This window comes from Ailuropoda melanoleuca, chromosome 15, assembly GCF_002007445.2.
Source record: "Ailuropoda melanoleuca isolate Jingjing chromosome 15, ASM200744v2, whole genome shotgun sequence".
NCBI lineage: Eukaryota > Metazoa > Chordata > Mammalia > Carnivora > Ursidae > Ailuropoda > Ailuropoda melanoleuca.
This window is the reverse complement of record NC_048232.1, coordinates 56,327,464-56,347,292: the sequence shown is the minus strand read 5'-3', so window position 1 is coordinate 56,347,292 and position 19,829 is coordinate 56,327,464.

Below are 19,829 nucleotides of genomic sequence, written 5' to 3'. Positions count from 1 at the left end.
TATATATATATATATATATATATATAAAAGTTGTGGGGCGCTGGGTGACTTGGTGGGTTAAGCATCTCATGACTCAGGTCATGATCCCCAGGGTCCTGGGATCCAGCCCCCCATCTGGCTCTCTGCCCAGAGGGGATCCTGTTTTTCCCTCTCCCTCTGCCACTTCCCCTGTTTGTACTCGCACGTGTGCTCCTGATCTCTCTCTCTCTCTCTGTCAAATAAATAAAATCTGTAAAAAAAATAAAATAAAATATAAAAGTCGGTTTGGGCTGAATTGTGCACCCCTCCCCATTCATATGGTGAACTCCTAACCTCCAAGTGCTGCAGAATGCGACTATATTTGGAGATACAGCCATTAAAGAGGCAATTAAATTTAAATTAGGTCATTAGGGTATGGCCTAATCTAATCTGACTAATGTCCATGTAAAAGGAGGGCACTTTGGACACAGACACAAAAGGAAGACGTGCAGACACAGGGAGAAGAGGGCCATCTGTGAGCCAAGAAGAGAAGCCTCGGGAGAAATCAACCTTGCCAAAATCTTGATCTTGGACTTTTAGTCTACAGAGCTGTGGGGAGATAAATTCCATTTAAGGCACTGGTCTGTGGTATTTGTTATGGAAGCCCTAGCAAGCCAATTCAGTTTTAAAAAATACAACATGTAAACTCCATTCCTATTCAGGTCAAATCTCATCTTACTCTGCTTTTAATTCTATCTATTGCTGATGTCCTGTCCTCACGTGGTTGTTTTTGTGTACATGATATACATAGGACCCTTTTTTCCCTTTATTGATCTCATTAATGATTTTGATTCCATTCAGTGTGTATATATGTGTTTATGGTTTCTTTACCCAATGACTTTTGTCTGTATATCAAACATGCATATATTTCAAAGAAAAAAATCCTTTGACCTCCCTGAAGATTTTCTACACCCACTTTCTTAGTATAATTTTTCTTTCAGCATTTATAAGCATATAAAATAATCATTATGTTCAATCATTTTAGAATAAAAGCTCATGAGATGAAAGAGTTTATTAGTTTTGTTCTCTGTTTTATCTATAGTACCCAGATCAGTGCGTGGATATGGTGAATGCCCACTTAGTATTAGCTCTATCTTTGAATAAATATCCAAGTTTATACTGATATCTACGATATACTTGCAAAATACTCCTCACCCGTGAATATGTCATAATATATCTGCTAATGCCTGAATATAGTGATCTAATTGTAAGTACTAAAAGTTTATATTGACATTCTTAAAGCAATTTTTTAATGTAAAAAGCATAACTGATTTTGTTTTAATCTAACATCCCTATGGTATTAAGTTTGATCCTTCAGTAACACATTGAAATTTAAACAAAAAACTCTTAATTTCTACACAATAATGTTTGCTTTGAGAAAGTATGACTATACACATTCTTTCTCTATTTGAACAGTTTCTTTTATTCTCTGTGTGTGTGTGTTTTGTTTCGTTTTGTCTTTGAGAGAGAGAGAGTGTGAGAGTGGCGGGTGGGGGGTGGTGGCGGGCAAATTGAGTGGGAGAGAAAGAATCTCAAGCTAGCTCCATACCCAGCACAAAGCCCACCACTGAGCTTCATCTCACAGCCCTAAGAGCCTGACCTGAGCTGAAATCAAGAGTTGGACGCTTAACCGACATATATATATATATATCACTAAGAAAAATGTTCAAAATTTTGCTCTGTCTTCACTGTTTTCCATTAAATCACTAAACCAAAATCAGTTTGGCTATGTCCATATTTATTATGCCCACTCAGTGCTATATTTTGTGAAATTCAAATAACACAAAAGTTTCTTTTAATTACAAAGCTAATTATAAATCATAAAAGAATAGGTGTCCTAAAAAGAGAAGTGGTAGGGAAGAGAGAAAGTGTGAGAGTTTTACATATGTTCTTTGAGAGACAGATCACTTTGGTTCAGCACACTGAGTTTAAAGCTGACAGGGGTGCTCCTCCATTGAAAAAAGATATTTTATTTCTTTCCTACTCCAGCTACTTTTTGTTCTTTTTTCCTTATTTTTAGAGAGGGAGAGAGAGAGGAGGGTGGAGGAGCAGAGGAAGAGAGAGAGAGAGAAAGAATCTTAAGCTGGTTCCATGACTAGTGCAGAGCCCAACTTGGGGGTCAATCTCACAACCCTGAGACCATGACCTGAGCTAAAATCAACAGCTTAACAGACTGAGCTACTCAGGCTCCCCCCAGGTATTTTATTTTCATTCATTATTAATTTATCAAGCTTCTTAGAACATAGGTTACACATATAAATAAAAGGGAACACTTGTTCTCAAGGTACTTCTAACTATAAAAACTCTCAAAATAAAATGTATTCCCAGAGAACTAAATACTAATGGACAAGGAAAAAAGTAGACATGTAACTGAAAGACACTATAATTGAGGTATAGAATAATCTATAGCATGATAGAGGGGGAGGTACTGTATTAAAGATAATTAAGTGTTGAAGAATGGTTAGATTTTTGTCCAATGTACAGATAGAAGGGAAAATCAGATGGAGTTGACAACGTGTACAAATATAGAAAGATGAGGAACAGTATATTACATGATGACTACTGACAGTAATTCACTATTTTGGGGCTGTAAGTTACATGTGGCATCATATGTCTGTGCCGGGTAGATATGGAGATAGGTCATCAGGAGCCTGACCCAATGCTCAGAACTATGAGGGATATGAACTTTGTGCTGAATGTGCAAGTAAGAAGTTGGGGGAAGTAACAGAGGGTAAGGCTCATGTTAAATGAAAGTTAAATGAAGTTAAATGAAAGTTAAATAAAAAACAAAAAAAGAAAAAAAGGCCTCAAATGGTGCCACTTATAGTTCCCAAACCTGTGCTCAATACGTAATCTAATTGCAGTTTCAACCTCTCCCAAAAATGCAGTGTTAACCAGTCAGCCAGGAATTTTTCAGTCCTTGCCAATGAGTCTGCCACCTGGGTTCTCTCCAGTCAGTGAAGAAATATGAGGTAATCTGTATGATAAGACACTTTATTTTTCCCCTAGAAAGCAGTGTCACCTGAGACAATCCTTTCCTTTCGCTAATAACTTCCAAGCCCTCACTCTCCCTTTATAAAACCTTCCATTTTGTACAACTCCTTCAAGTGCCTATTTGCAATGGGATGCTGCTCGACTCAGAAATTGTTTAATAAAGCCAATTAGATCTTCAAACTTACTTGGTTGAACAAAAGGCAACCAGACATTCTTATATTGATGTAATTATAGAAATATCAGACACGTATTCTTCAAATAAACTAAGATATTTGAACTTCTTTATTCATTAAAATATCAAATGATTTTCGGATATTTGGATTATATACTTCATGAAAAAATTGAAATAGAGGGGGTGCCTGGGTGGCACAGCGGTTAAGCGTCTGCCTTCGGCTCAGGGAGTGATCCTGGCGTTACGGGATCGAGCCCCACGTCAGGCTCCTCTGCTGGGAGCCTGCTTCTTCCTCTCCCACTCCCCCTGCTTGTGTTCCCTCTCTCGCTGGCTGTCTCTATCTCTGTTGAATAAATAAATAAAAACTTTAAAAAAAAATTGAAATAGAGGTTTTATTACTAACTTACCCTAGATGTTTATTTAAATCACTCATTTTTTAAGTCTCCGTTTGATATAAATTTATCTAGGATAGAAGTTCATACATGGTAAGCAAGTGTTTTCATTTCACTTGTAAATTCATAAATGTCATATATTAGGTTTTCTAGTACCTAGAAACTTTTGAATATCTATGTAATAAGCATATTGTTAATTTTTTTTACTAAAAAAATAAGGCTATAGGGAGTGAATTAGGGATTTAAAGGATCTAATGCTTTCACACTAGTCAAGAAATGCACAAATTTATAGAATAAAGTGAAATCAAAGATAGTAAGCTGATTATAATATTGGTGGGTATAGTCCATCTCCTATGGCAAATATTGCTTACAATTTTAAGTAAACAAATAAATTGAAGTTATACATAAAAATATTAATAAATTCAATTTTCCTTAATAAAAATATATAATCCCAGGATTATAAGTACATTTAACAGTCTTGGAACTATGAAAACCAACTACCAATATATTAGGATTTTTGTTTATTCTTTATATCAAAAAGGTATAAATAGAGACTTTATGATGATGAGATACAAAGTAAGCATGTGTTAATTTTCAGTTTTATAGTAACTACTGTGTAAGTGATGACTAACCTTTTCAATATATCTAAATTAATCTAAAGACTAGTTGAGTGATATTTCAGCAAACTGCCCCTCTATCATTTTATTCTTTTCAAATTTTCCCAATAAATGACCAACTGAGGGGACATATAGTTTTATTTCACATTATGCAAGAAATAATCATTAATCCAAATTTACAAAAGTGGAATCTGAGGTTTAGAAAGACTAAATTTAATTTCTCAAAACTATGACACTAATCAGCTGAGTATAGATTTACACTCAAGTCTCTATTCACTTTCCTAATAGTGAAAATAGCATTGATGCCATTTATAGTGAATGAATGTGGATTTCTTAATGGTGAAAAGAGCAATATTTGATGCCATTCATTTCATTATATAAAGTGTAGTACAAAAATACCAAAAGAGTAATAATGATATTGATATTAGCACTTCTTTAAAATTTCTTAATATATTTTTTCAATTTAATCCATCGAGACTAAAATAACACACTTCAGTGTGCTATGAATTTTTGTCAATTTAATACTGTACAGTTTCTAATCCCCATCTAGAAAGTTTATATCAGTTTTACTTTACATTTTAAAATAACACCTTTTTCTGTAAACACTAAATTAGGTAACTAAGAGGAGGACTAATGAACTGATTAATTTAATCCTCAAAGATTTTTGTTTGAAAGCTCATATTACAGAAGAAAAGAGGGTTTGAGATTTCACTCTATCTTTCCACATTTTCAAAGCACATAACAATTTTTAGATAGTTCATTTGACAGACAGTCCCTTCTAACAAACAGGTGTTTCAAGGTCAGAGCTAAGGATTGTTGGCAGAAATGTGAGGGGCAGTCTACAGAATACCAGCCAACATGTACTTGGTTTCTGTCCCTTGGTTTTACCAGCACTAATTTCATTCACTGATTAATTTTGCAAAGGTAAAATTATGACTTCCTCTGGAAAGCTTTTATAAATGCTTTTTCTTCTTCTTTTCCATTTTACACTTTAGCATTGCAATTGGAGATTTCTCCTAAGTGAATACTCTTTCAAAGCACATCAATCAGTGATTGAACTTACTAACATTTAAAAAATCCATTTATGACATAAGCTTGGCAGGTTTTCTGGTCTCCAGTTAAAAGCAATCCTTCTACTTAAAAACACCTTTTTTACTGTAACTCTACCTAAAATTTAACATTTATATCATTTTGTATTGGGGAGAGGGGCTAATAGCATTTAAAAACTTATCAACTTGCTAAAATGTCCCACAAAGCTCATGTATGAAAATGGTGGCTACTAAAGGCCATGGGCCTATCTTTTATATTCAGGGGATTTTAAGAAAAATAAATAGCAAATTGCTTCCTTGATTTCGCACCCAAGACAATTCACTTCCCATTCACTTTTTCATGGTATGGAATTGTAAAAATTGGTATAGAGGGAAAAAGAAAATCAACACATGCAAGATTTTTTATATAACTCTTTGATGTAGATATGCTTTCTAATGATTACTATATAATAAATCAAAATTCTCAGGAATACAGAAATGCTAAAACATCTTGTCTTTTTAAATTAATTATGTGCAAATTTCTTCAGCTTTTGCTAAACAGCTGTCAGAGTGGAAGAACAGATCAATTTATTTTTGGAAATAAAATGTTTTAAAAAATTACACCTTTAAGCTGTATCTATAGGCTATATGGAAATAGATGTAAAATTTCTGAAAGTCAAATTAAACATGCTATGAATTATCAGTTCCCCTGAAATAAGCCAAATCCATTTACTATGTTTAATAATTAATTTGGACTGTTTTGTATTCTCTATATTGCCATTTAAAATTTTCTGAGGATCCACAATAAATGATTTGAACACTTTGAGTGTCTTGAGACTTTAAATAAGGATTTTTGAAAGACTTACAAAATTATAATTCTACAATAGTGTGTTGAGAATGCCATTTCAAATTCACTGGAAAATATTTATTGTATATTTAATATTTTATTTTGTGGGTAGAAGTCCAACCCACTTTTATTGACATTTACTGTAATAATAATGACATTCATATTTTCAGAATTTCTCAAATTTTCTTTGAAATATTTAATATCCTATGTCAAATCTTATTGATATCACTTTTATTAATATGTAAGAGGTCTGATTTTATAGGTGGTAACATTTCACTTGCCATATTCATTCAATATTTTTTATTTAGCTCTTCATATATTTTCAATGTCTAGAAATACTGAGAGGTTTACCATTTCCCAGTCTGACTTCTTGATGCCTATTTTATGGCCAGAAATTCTATGCCCATTTAATGAATATTTCACATAAAATATTTCATTATACTCAATTAAATAAATTAATGTCATTGTATTTAATTCACATTTAAGATAAACTTTAACCCTTGCATTTAATTAAATTTTATTTCTGCTATTTGTATAAGATGTGATGGCTGATGTATTTTTACCAAAACTTAATCAACTACTCTACAATTTTTAATTTATTAAATTATACTTTGTTTCCCTACATTTCTTCTCCAACACTTTACTGTTCACATAATTTCTCTACAGAACATTCTAGTATATCTTGGGCAAGTTCTCTACCATAATTTTGTATCAAAATACTCTGTTTTCACGTATTATTTTATTCCAAATGAATTTTAGCTTTTTATTTTTTTTAAAGATTTTCCTTATTTGAAAGAGAGAGCGAGCACATAAGCGGGGAGAGGTGCAGAGGGGTAATGACAAGCAGACTCCGTGCTAAGCACAGAATCTGACATGGGGCTCAGTCCCAGTACCCTGGGATCATGACCTGAGCCAAAGGCAGACACAACCAAATAAGCCACCCAGGTGCCCCTGTTTTCTTCCAAATTAATTTTTAAAAAACCATATGTACTACTGGGATTTACCCAAAAGATACACACGTAATGAAGAGAAGTGCCATATGCACCCCGATGCTCATAGCAGCATTGTCCACAATAGCTAAATTGTGGAAGGAGTCGAGACGCCCTTCAACAGATGACTGGATTAAGATGTGGTCCATATATACAATGGAATATTACTCAGCCATCAGAAAGAACGATTACCCAACATTTGCAGCAACATGGACGGGACTGGAGGAGATTACGCTAAGTGAAATAAGTCAAGCAGAGAATGACAATTATCATATGGTTTCATTCATTAATGGAACATAAGAAATAGCAGGAAGATCGGTAGGAGAGGGAAGGGAAGAGTGAAAGGGGATAAACACAAAGGGGAATGAACCACGAGAGACTATGGACTCTGGGAAACAAACTGAAGCCTTCAGGGGGAGGAGGGTGGGGGACTGGGATTGGCCGGTGTTGGGTATTAAGGAGGGCACATACTGCATGGAGCACTGTGTGTTATATGCAAATAATGAATCTGGAACACTACATCAAAAACTAACCATGTACTGTATGGTGACTAACATTACATAATAAAAAAATATTATTAAAAATAAATAAATAAAAATAAAAATAAACTAAAAAACCATATGTGATTTTTAAGAAAAACTTAATATCATAATTGAAATTACATCATATGTATGTTAATTGAGAAAATTATCTTCAATAATGAATTCTTAGACTATAAGTAGAGTATCTTTCTGCATTTGTTAAATAAATGTTCAGATTTTCAGTACATTTTGTACTTTTCTCAAACAGAGATTTTTCACAGTTCCTTTTCAAAATCAGTTTTCCTGAAGTACTGTTCATATACAGTAAAATGCATCCATTCTTAAGTGAGTTGTCTGATATGTTTTGACACCCGTATATAACCATATGACCCTTACACCAATCAAATACAGGACAACCAAAAATTTCCCTTGAAACTCTGCAGCCCCCTCACCACCTTCCCTGCCACCCCAGGCAGAAATTCATATAATTTATAACACTATAGATTCATTTTTCCTGTTCTAAACCATCATATCAACAGAAACCTATATAGGTACTTTTTTTGTGTGTGACTGGATTCTGTTATTTAGCACAATTTTGTTGGGATTTATCCATGTTAATGTGTGTATCTTCAACTGTTCCTTTATGTTGGTTAGTGCACCGTATGAATAGACCATAATTTATTTATCCATTTACCAGTAGAGGGATATTTGAATGTATAAGACTGTGACTGTTAGGAATAAAACCATTGCGAATAATCATGTAAGTTTTTTCTGGAACCATGTTTTAATTTTTGCTAAATAGTTAGGAGTGAATTCCTAGGTCATAGGGTAAATATGTGTCTAAATTTACATAGCTTGCTGAAATGTTTTCTAAAGTAGCTGCATCATTTTACACCCCCACCCTCACTGTATTAGACTACAAGTTACTGCAATCTTCACCAAGATTTGGTATTACAAATCTTAATTTTAGACAATCTACTAGGCTATCATGGTATCTAATTTTACTGTCTATATCCCTAATGACTAATGTCATTGAGCGTTTGTTCATGTGCTTTTTGATATCAATATATGTCATTTGGTGAAATGTCTGTTAAAATCTTTTGCTTTGTTTTTATTGGATTGTTTTCTTCTTAGTATGAGTTACTTCTTAATCAAATTTTTGAGTTGAACATTATGCAATATTGGCCTAGAATTTTCTTTGTGAGAAAATATTTATTGTCATATTTAACTTATTAAATAAATATAGAACTTTCAGATACTCTAAATATTCTTGGGGAATTTTTTAAGAAATTTGTTCATTTCATGCAAAGTTAAATTTATTGTCATACCTTTCCCCAAAATACTCCTATAATCTTTCTAATAGCTAGAGGATCTGTTTCATTCATATTAGTAATTTATATTTTCTCTCTAGCCAGTGATGTTTTAAGTGAACCAGTTTTACTGATTTACCCTTTGGTTTGACTGTTTCCTATTTTACATGTTTTCACTCTTCTACTTACTTTGTGTTAGCTCTTTCTTTAAAAAAATTAATTTACAAACTTTATTTTTAAACATATATTTTAAAAATAAAAAATGCAAAATTTTAAGTACTGCTGTAGCTGCATCCCACAGAATTTTATTTATTCTTTCCTTTATTATTCATTCCTAAATATGTTTTTGTTTAAATTGTCATTTTTATTTAATAGATGATTACAAATGTCATAGTTAATTTCCAATATTTGTAAATTTTCTAGGTACTTTAAAAATAGATTTCTAATACATTTCTATCCTGACCAAATAACAATACTTTGTATGATTCTAATCATTTTTTATTTCTTGAGACATGTTTCAGAGTTCAGTGTATTCCTCTTAATGAATGTTCCATGTATGCTGGAACTGAGTATGTATTCTATAGTTATCATGAAGGCCAACATTTATGTATGTCAGCTAGGACAAGCTGATTGATAGTCTTCTATTATAAGTCTCCTTATAAATTTTTCTATCTCTTTAGTTTATCAGTTTCTGGGAGAATAGTGCTTAAATCTACAAATAAAATACGTATTTATTTTAATGTGTATATATACACACACACCTACATAAACACACATATATACACACATACAGAGAAAGAGAGAGTTTGGGTAACAATTTAACATATATTAAGAGAATAATTTTAATTGTTTTTTCTGGGTTAATAAAATCTATTGAGAAAAAGAAAATATATTTTATTATCTGAAACAATGTATTCCATGGCGATTGTTTTTCATGTAAAACTGAAAAATCCTGACATGAAATCTCAGCTTATATCTATATTATTAGATATAATATTTGACAAGTAATAAATTACGTTTTTCTTAAAATTTGGTTAATTAAAATTTTCTATTTCTTAATATTCATAAATCTGAGTTTCTTAGAAATCTTACATTTTAACTGGTATTTTATTTTATACTTTAATCAACATCTTATTTTATGTGGTTATATAACAATTCACATTCTTGTTTTGTACATTTTTGTTTCTTTTAATTAGTCAATAAAATTAATTTTTTTAATACAGACCGATTTCTACATTAATTTTACTGGGATTTTGATTTTTGTGTTTGGTTTATAGCCCCACCCTGTTTTATTTTCCTTAAGTTTACTCAAGAATCTGCCATCAGGTCACTCATTCTATTGGCTTTCTAGTATAGTGAAGTTGAAACAGAGCTATTTTCATTTTTGTGTATTAAAAATCATTTAGCAAACACTAACTCAATGACACTTTTAGAAACTTATGATTTAATAACTTGTGCTTTAGTAAACAAAACTAATACATATTATTAATGCACTTTTATTTTTAATAATAGATGCACATTTCATTTAATTTATATGTTTTTCAAATCAACATTTTACCTACAAAATTATATTGTATCTTAATAGAATGTAACTCCTAACTTGGCAATAATCCCAATTCTTTGCTCTTATGAATCTGGTCTCTATCATCCTTATCCTACTGTGCTTTCTCTGACGGCCAGTAATACAAGGTAGATTTAGCAGCCTGTTTTAAACCTCTGGAATCTGTTTTTCTAAGCACAAGAAAGAGCATCTATGCTCCCCTCCCCCCAAAAAATAAATTCCTGTAAGTTCTTTGATTAATTGGTTGGCTCAGAATTTGATTTGTGGAATGTTAGCCCTCCACTACAGGTATATCTAGGATTATTTTCATGGCATCCTAATAATTTATTTCCCCTACATATTTATTCTATTTTTCAAAGTTTTCATTTTTCTTTTTTCCCTTTTATATATAGTAATGTCTTGCAGAGTATTTCAATGTTTAGATATATCAATTATTTGCCAATATCATATTTTTAAACTAATGTTGTTTAAAAGAAGGCTTATATATCTTGGTACAGATAATTTTTCTTTATGCCTATTTACATATATGTCAATGCACTCTATTTTAATTTTTTTCCCTGATAGCTTTACAATTATTTTGTCACGTATTTTAAGTATACCCCATGGAATTCGCACTGTGTTAAATATAGAAGATTGAATATATTTAGGCTGTAATTCAAGAATAATTAAGTTTATTAAATTAAATTATTAATAATTTGGTCCTAAGACCAGAAAAGACAAATATTCAAGAAATGATTCTCTGGAACAATAGCCTAAGTTTGAAGTGATATATTGTCATATAAACGAATAATCAGAATATTTAAAAATCTTTTTATGTCATCTTTTTTTTTCCCTTTAAATGATTTAAGCAGTTCTGTATACATTTAGTTTGTTTAAATAGGTATTCTGCATTTATTTGTGTTAAATACTTTTTAAAATTTTATAATACTTTTTTCTTTACTATGTTATATATTAGGGGGAAATACCTAATATGTTTTCACCAAATGAAAGACCACAGGGCTTCCCAGGAAATAACGTGAAATCTAACCCCATGTTTTATTTATCGTTGTCCTCTCTAATAGTACTCTCCAACAGAAGTTTCTGTGATAATGGTAATGTTCTATATCTGCCCTGTCCAAAATAGTAGTCAATAGCTACATGGGACTATTAAACACTTGTACTATGGCTAATGTAATTGAAAGACTAAGTTTTAATTGTTTTAAAATTTAATTAAATTTTAATAATGGCCACAGTGAGCAGTGCTCTCTAGAAATATCTATGTGTGAGTTGATGCAACATTACTTCTACACTAATTTTCCTTACTGGTCTGGCCTTCTGTATAGTTTATTATCCCAGGTTTGATATTTGGCAAATTAATAACTATAATCTAACCATTAACAATGATCAGTTATAAGATTATTATATATTACATATTTAATTAATTAAAATATAGGTCAATATATATAAATTAATATGTAAATATTAGTAATATGAAATGATGCCCACAATAGAGTATTGATACAAAATAAAAATTTTCAACAGTATGAACAGTAAAATCTGATTTTAGTGAATAAAAAAGCATTATGTTTATATGTGCTTGTGTTTCTGTCTTACTGTATAGTTTTTTTATATTTTGAAAAAGAAAATTTATAAAAAGGAAATTTCTGTTTTGCCATTTGAAAGTTTGGGATAAAATATAGTGTGGGACAGATTTAAGGCTGTGCCCATATTCCCTGCCTTCTGGTATTCACATCCTTGTACAATCCTATCATCTTAAGTATGGGTGGGACTTTTGAGACTTTCTCCTTGCCAAGAGAATATGGCAAAGGTGATGAGATGTGTGTAATTATGAACTTGTCCTATTCTTTATAATAGAGGGTAAAGGGTCATGTCTGGCTTGTCTATAGTTACAGCTCTTGAACATACCACATTTAGGTAGGTACTTGTTTCTAAATATTCGTTGAAAGAATTTATAAATAACAAATGGTTTTGACTGAATAAATACAAGTGAAATTTTTGAGTTTTGAGCTTTGTGAGGAGACCTTTTTATGGTTATGGTCTCCATATGGTTTCAGAGAAGCAAGCTGCCATGTTGTAAGCGTCCCTATGAAGAGGGCCATGTGTCAAAGNGAGCATCCCTATGAAGAGGGCCATGTGTCAAAGAACTGAAGGCAGCATACAGACACAGCAAGAAAGTGAAAGAGGCAGTCTGACAACCTTCAAGAAACTTCAAGCTGCCTCAGTCATGTGAAATTCGGAGCAGATCATGAAATGGACAAAGAAATGAGTCTGAAAATGTAGACTACAGTCTGGTCACATACTCAAGTCTAATACTTTTGAATTCATCATATTGACAACAGGTAAAAATAGAAGGCTCTTAGTTAAGAGTGTCTTAATTTTTAGGAATATTCATGATGGAAGGAGAACATTAAATGACTGTACCAAGCAAGGGAGAAAAGGACCTCTGGCAAATCTAAGAGAGAGGCAAATTCTTAGGAATTCCAATCTGAAGACTGAATATGGAGAAATGAAAAACAAGGGTAATACAAAATTAAATTGTTCTCATATACTAGATTCAACTTTAAAAAGATTATTATTTACACTGGCTGCAAAATAATAAAGGTCCATTCTATTAGTCATACGTAGAGCTTCAAAAACAATAATAACACTTTATTCAAAGATAAAAGAAGATATAGATAAATGGAAAAATAGCACTGTTAATGAATATAAGTTTCAGTATCATAATCATGACAATTTTACTAAAACAAAGTCTATATCAACAATCCAATTCTAAAATTTTATTAGGGTTTTTAAAGGAATTTGTCAAGAGTAATGAGGAAAAGCATAACCAAGACAATTGTAAAAGAACAAGGTGGATGGATGAATTATATCAATTAGCAGGATATATTATGCAGTTACATCAAATAAGGCAAAATATTAAGATCTAACCAGCCATATGTGAAGAAACATGTATGTTAATTATCCACTAATATTTGATGTGTACTCAAAATACTTCAGAGTAATTTAGAAAGAAGGGGATTTGCAAGTATATAGAGAGAAGATTAAATTGACATTTTTAAAATTTGTAAGAACGAAAGATCAACAAGGCCAAAGAAGATTAGGAAAATGAGCAATAATCATATCATAAATAAGAAAGGGGGATTCATGGACCTGGGGGATATTATGCTAAGTGAAAAAGTCAGAGAAACACAAATACTGTACAATCTCACTTACATGCGCAACCTAAAAAGCAAAACAAATGAATAAACAAAAAGCAGAATCAGACCTATAAATACAGATAATAAACTGATGGTTGCCAGAGGGAATGGGGGTGGGAGGAGGATGAGAAAATTGGATGAAGGGGAGTTGGAGGCNTAAATTTGTTGTAAGAACGAAAGATCAACAAGGCCAAAGAAGATTAGGAAAATGAGCAATAATCATATCATAAATAAGAANAAAATTTGTAAGAACGAAAGATCAACAAGGCCAAAGAAGATTAGGAAAATGAGCAATAATCATATCATAAATAAGAAAGGGGGATTCATGGACCTGGGGGATATTATGCTAAGTGAAAAAGTCAGAGAAACACAAATACTGTACAATCTCACTTACATGCGCAACCTAAAAAGCAAAACAAATGAATAAACAAAAAGCAGAATCAGACCTATAAATACAGATAATAAACTGATGGTTGCCAGAGGGAATGGGGGTGGGAGGAGGATGAGAAAATTGGATGAAGGGGAGTTGGAGGCACAGGTTTCCACTTCCAGAAAGACTGAGTCATAGGGATAAAAGGCACAGCCTAGGGAAGATAGTCAATGATACTGTAATAGTGTTGCATGGTAAGAGATGGTAGCTACACTTGTGCTGAGCACAGCATAATGTATAGAGTTGTTGAATCACTATGCTGTAAACCTCAAACTAGGGTGACATTATATGTCAACTATACTCCAAAAATATAAAAGGGGGGNTTAAAAGGGGGGGGGGATTTAGAAGCAAGAAGTTATCTGAAGTGAATAATGAATTCAGTTTGCCAGGAAAAATTTTCAGGNATAAAAGGGGGGGGATTTAGAAGCAAGAAGTTATCTGAAGTGAATAATGAATTCAGTTTGCCAGGAAAAATTTTCAGGTATTTTAGATAACTGTAGTTACTGATACACACCAGGAATGGAATAGAGACTGATTAGATATAGAGATCAAGGTTTGGAAGTTATCCATGTAGAAGTGATAACTAATGGGATGAGATTAGCATTGGAAGGAATATCATTGTGAAAGGCAAAAAAAAGCCTTTAGAATTCTTCATTTGCATGTGGTGACCCCAAATTGCTAACAAAATTAGATCATAAAGACAGAAATAAATAAGAAAGGTTATTATCAAGATTGAATGAAAGGACATTCAGGGTACCCTATTTCCCATGTCTATACATCTTGACATGGGAAATAGGGTACCCTGGTTAAGCAGAAATCAAGACAGAAGATTTAAAAATGTCCAGAAAATTACATGCCTAATTGCATGATATCACTTTATCTAGTAATTTTTATTGTGAACCTCTTACTTCTTCTTTCAATTAAGTCAGCAAATAAAGCTTTGAAGTCAAGGTAGACTCTGACAGCTTTATTAAAATGCAATGTGTGGAAAGGCTTACTCTGACACCTTCATACTTCAAATCAATTTGTTCATAGTAGAAATAGAGAATCTTNTCAATTAAGTCAGCAAATAAAGCTTTGAAGTCCAGGTAGACTCTGACAGCTTTATTAAAATGCAATGTGTGGAAAGGCTTACTCTGACACCTTCATACTTCAAATCAATTTGTTCATAGTAGAAATAGAGAATCTTGTTAAAGAACATATGGCTTTATGCAAAAAGAGTTCTGCAACTACTTAGTAAGGCTATTCTGTGGTTTTGGCATCTGACGACAGAGTTTTTTTTTTTTCTACCTATCTTGAGTCTTTACTTAAAATATTGCATTGTAGTTTTTATTCCACTTAAGTTANTCAATTTGTTCATAGTAGAAATAGAGAATCTTGTTAAAGAACATATGGCTTTATGCAAAAAGAGTTCTGCAACTACTTAGTAAGGCTATTCTGTGGTTTTGGCATCTGACGACAGAGTTTTTTTTTTTTCTACCTATCTTGAGTCTTTACTTAAAATATTGCATTGTAGTTTTTATTCCACTTAAGTTAAATTTGTTCTGACATAACCTTGTAACAAAAGGTGGTCACATCAGTTCCTATGGCTTAACATTAATGTGGTAATATTTTTACTGTATATTCTAAAAATATTATTTACTAAGTTGGACAATCAGTTCTGGCATGAAAATACTTTCGTATATAAGGAAAACACTCTTTTTTTTTAAAAAAAATTAAGCATATTTTAGAATAATAGAAAATTCTCTAGCCCTTAATATTCATACTTATCCTGACACAGCCTATGAAAGAAGATGTGCAGACTTCAGTTCTGCCAATATGGAAGAGTTATTCTGAAAATACCTTAGCTCCAAAATACCAAATATGCTTGATAAAATACAGCAAACCACCAACAAAGTGCACACCTTACTCTGTAAAGAAATTAGGAAAATTCCCTTAGAATGTAACCTGGGGAAAGCTGGAATCCATGATGATAAACTAACGTTGACATTCTTATGGACCTAAGGACGTTTGATGATTTCAGAAATCCAGGGGCTTGAGTTTTAACTGCTCCCAGGGACCTAGATTGGAGATAGGAGCATTAGTTCTATTCCAGGTGGAAAACTGGTAATCAGACTCCATCACAGAACATCTAACATATAGTTTCTGAATTTCCAGAAGAAGAAAGGGATGATAGACATGAAGCGTCATTTAAAAAAAAAAATCCGCACATAGACTATCAGAATGAACTTCAAAACACCTCAGTCAGAAAACTTAGGTAAAAACAGCCAAAAAGGAAAATAAAAAAGGGAACCAATAGACTGGCAAGAGACTTTCAAGAGGGTTAGCAGAGGGGAGCCTGGGTGGATCTGTTGGTTAAGCGTCTGACTCTTGATTTCAGCTCAGGTCATGATCTCTGGCTCGTGAGACTGAGCCCTGTGTTGGGCTCCAAGCTGAGTATGAAGCCTGCTTGGGATTCTCTCTCCCTCACCCTCTAACACCCCTCCCCCACCAAAAAAAGAGCTAGCAGCAGAACTGAATTAGTAGAACTAAAACAGAAGGCACAAAAAGTATAAAAAGGAAAAATAAATTAATGTGGTAAAAATATTTCCAAATATATCAAAAATAACAAAAAATTATATATACATTTTTTAAAAATTCAGCCAAATATTGCATATAAAATATACACCAGAAATATAAAAGAACAGAAAAGTAACTTAAAATAAGGAAATTTTTTACTTGGCAATTAGTGATTAATATAAAGATGAATTATCTTAATAAATTTATTTGATAAGATAGATTTTACCCAAATATAATTAAAAACAAAAAGGGCCACTACATATTGACAAAGAAGATATATATATATATATCTCCCAAGCATTATTAAATTAATGATACACACAAAGTAAAAATGATATAAGTGCAAATAGAAGTAAAATACCAACGTAGTGAGAGATTTTACCATCATCTTTTAATAGTTCATAGAACTGACAAAAGTCAGTAATGATATAGAAAATTTGAAGAAGACATTCAACATACTTGATCTAACAGATTTATAGAAAACATGTAACAACAGGTGGAGAATTTATAAATTATATATGACATTTAAAAGTTACTATATACTGGGGTGCCTGGGTGGCTCAGTAGATTTTGGCTCAGGTCATGATCTCAGGGTCCTGAAATTGAGTTCTCTGCCCAGCTCCCCCTCAATGGGAAGTCGGCTTCAGATTCTCTCCTCCTTCTCCTCCTCCTCTCCCCCATGCTCACACTCTCTCTCTCAAAATAAATAAATAAATCTTTTAAAAAATAAAATAAAATAAACATAACTATATACTAGTTTCAACAATAATTTTCGATAATTTTCAAAGAATCCATGTAATGTAGATTGAGATTAACAAAATATTTACAAAATAAATATAATGTAGACACTTAAAAAATGTTCTAAATAAAAACTGAATCAACAACATTAAAATGGAAATAAGCAAACAGGTAACTACAGGATATAACTAAAGGGGGGTTATCCAGAAGAAAGTTTATTGACCTTGTATGTAGAGTATTAAAAAAAGGAAGTATAAAAATGCATGAGGGGCGCCTAGATGGTGCAGTTGGTTAAGCCTTCAACTCTTGGTTTCTGCTCAGGTTGTAATCTCAGGGTGGTGAAATGAAGCCCTGAGTTGGGCTCTGCCAGCAGCGCAGAGTCTGCTTAAGACACTCTCTCCCGGGGCGCCTGGGTGGCTCAGCCATTAGGCGTCTGCCTTTGGCTCAGGGTGTGGTCCCAGGGCTCTGGAATCGAGCCCCACATCGGACTCCTCCGCTGGGAGCCTGCTCCTTCCTCTCCCACTCCCCCTGCCTGTGTTCCCTCTCTCGCTGGCTGTCACTCTCTCTCTCTCTGTTAATAAATAAATAAAATCTTTAAAAAAAAAAAGACTCTCTCTCCCTTTCCCATTGCCCTTCCCCCCCAAATAAATAAATCTTTAAAAAAAATGCATGAGATAAGCACCATCTCAAGGTATGAGAAAAAGTACAGAAATATGGACTCAAAGAAGAAAAAAGGAAATTATAGCAATGAAAAGCAGCAAAAAATGTGTGAGAAATTGAAGTTAATAGATAAAACTTTACTTTGCAATTTGTATACCCCCAAATGATCACATTAACTGAGCAAAACAAACAGACCAGGTAGTCATTTAAATATATTCAGGAAAAATAAAAGTAATTGGATAATTTCAACATTCAGTCAAGATAAAGAAAACTGCTTAAGTCACTAAAGTGTCTACCAAAAACCTATAGCTAAATAAATATACAATTTTAAAAAGGAAAACTTCCCATTAAAATTTTAAAAAGAAACAGAATGACCACTGGAACTGATTCTATACAATGTTCTGCAAGTGCTGACCAACGCAAGAAAAAGAAATAAAAAAATAAGCATTCAGAAAGAAACAATCAGTATTCACTTACTATCTGTCTAATCTCAATTTATTACTTATGGCTACATATTATATTGCTATTATAAATGATGTCTAAATTATACTTTGTTTTAGGGATATATAAGNCAATTTATTCCTTATGGCTACATATTATGTTGCTATTATAAATGATGTCTAAATTATACTTTGTTTTAGGGATATATAAGATTGCAGTTTTTGAAATTTTATCTTTTTCCATCACCTTTCTCACAACTTCCCATATCTCTTAAGATTTCTAAGTGTTATACATAGGAAAAACTAAAGATATAAATTCTCCCTAAATCATCTATTTGGTTTCCTTACAAGTTTTCCCTGCAAATAAACCTTGAGAAGATTATTCTAAAGTGTACCAAGAAGACTTTGTCAAGGAGAGATTTTACATTCCGAAAGAAAATCAAATTCAGACATGTTCCAGAAAGTTATAATTGGCTTTCATTATCTATTTTGATATTTTTCTTCAATTTAGCAAAAATATCTCTGAAATATAAGAGCATATTTTCTGAGCTGTCTTGTAAATATAAGCTATTAAAATCTGTGAAGTGGGACCTACGGGATAGTGGTTTGTGTTATCTCCAGGAACTGTCCTTACAGGCAGAGTGTGCTGCTTCTCCTTCATCTTCCTCTTCTCTGTGGCTAGAACGCGGGTTCGGTTAACTGGGACTGACCCATGAAGCAGAAGACAGCTACTTACTCTAGTAGAAGAACAAAGCCTAAGACCGGAAGTCCTGATGCTCACAGAGCTGATTTACCAGTTGTAGCCCATTTGCTCTATGTTTATATGTGAGGAAATAAATCTATACTGTGTTTAATCCACATTTATTTTGGAATGTTATTTATCTTTTACTCACAGCTGAATTATATTCTATATAATATTAGTGACTTAGCTTACAAGAAATAAAGACCTATTATNTAATAAAGACCTATTATAAAACTACTAGTTTAGTACTAAAGCAGGAATAAACGTGTTTGCTTATGAATTGACAAAATCAAATAGGTCCTTAATTAAAGTAGGTCTATAATAAAAATGGAAAATGCGTACCTTTGAGCAGTCACATTCCATATCAATAGAGAGCAGATGTGAAACATAAATGTGCTAGATAAAATAATATCATTCCCAATATCACCATATTCTATTTTAAAACAGTATTACCTATGTATTTAGAGATTGGAATATAGCAGTTGGGGGAAAGAGGTTCAAATTATTTATTGAACATCATGAAGATGCAAAGAAAACATTTTAAGTTGGAGAGCTCTAATTTCAAAGATAGTAGCACTGCATTTTATCTCTTTGTTCCCCACCCTGTATTATTT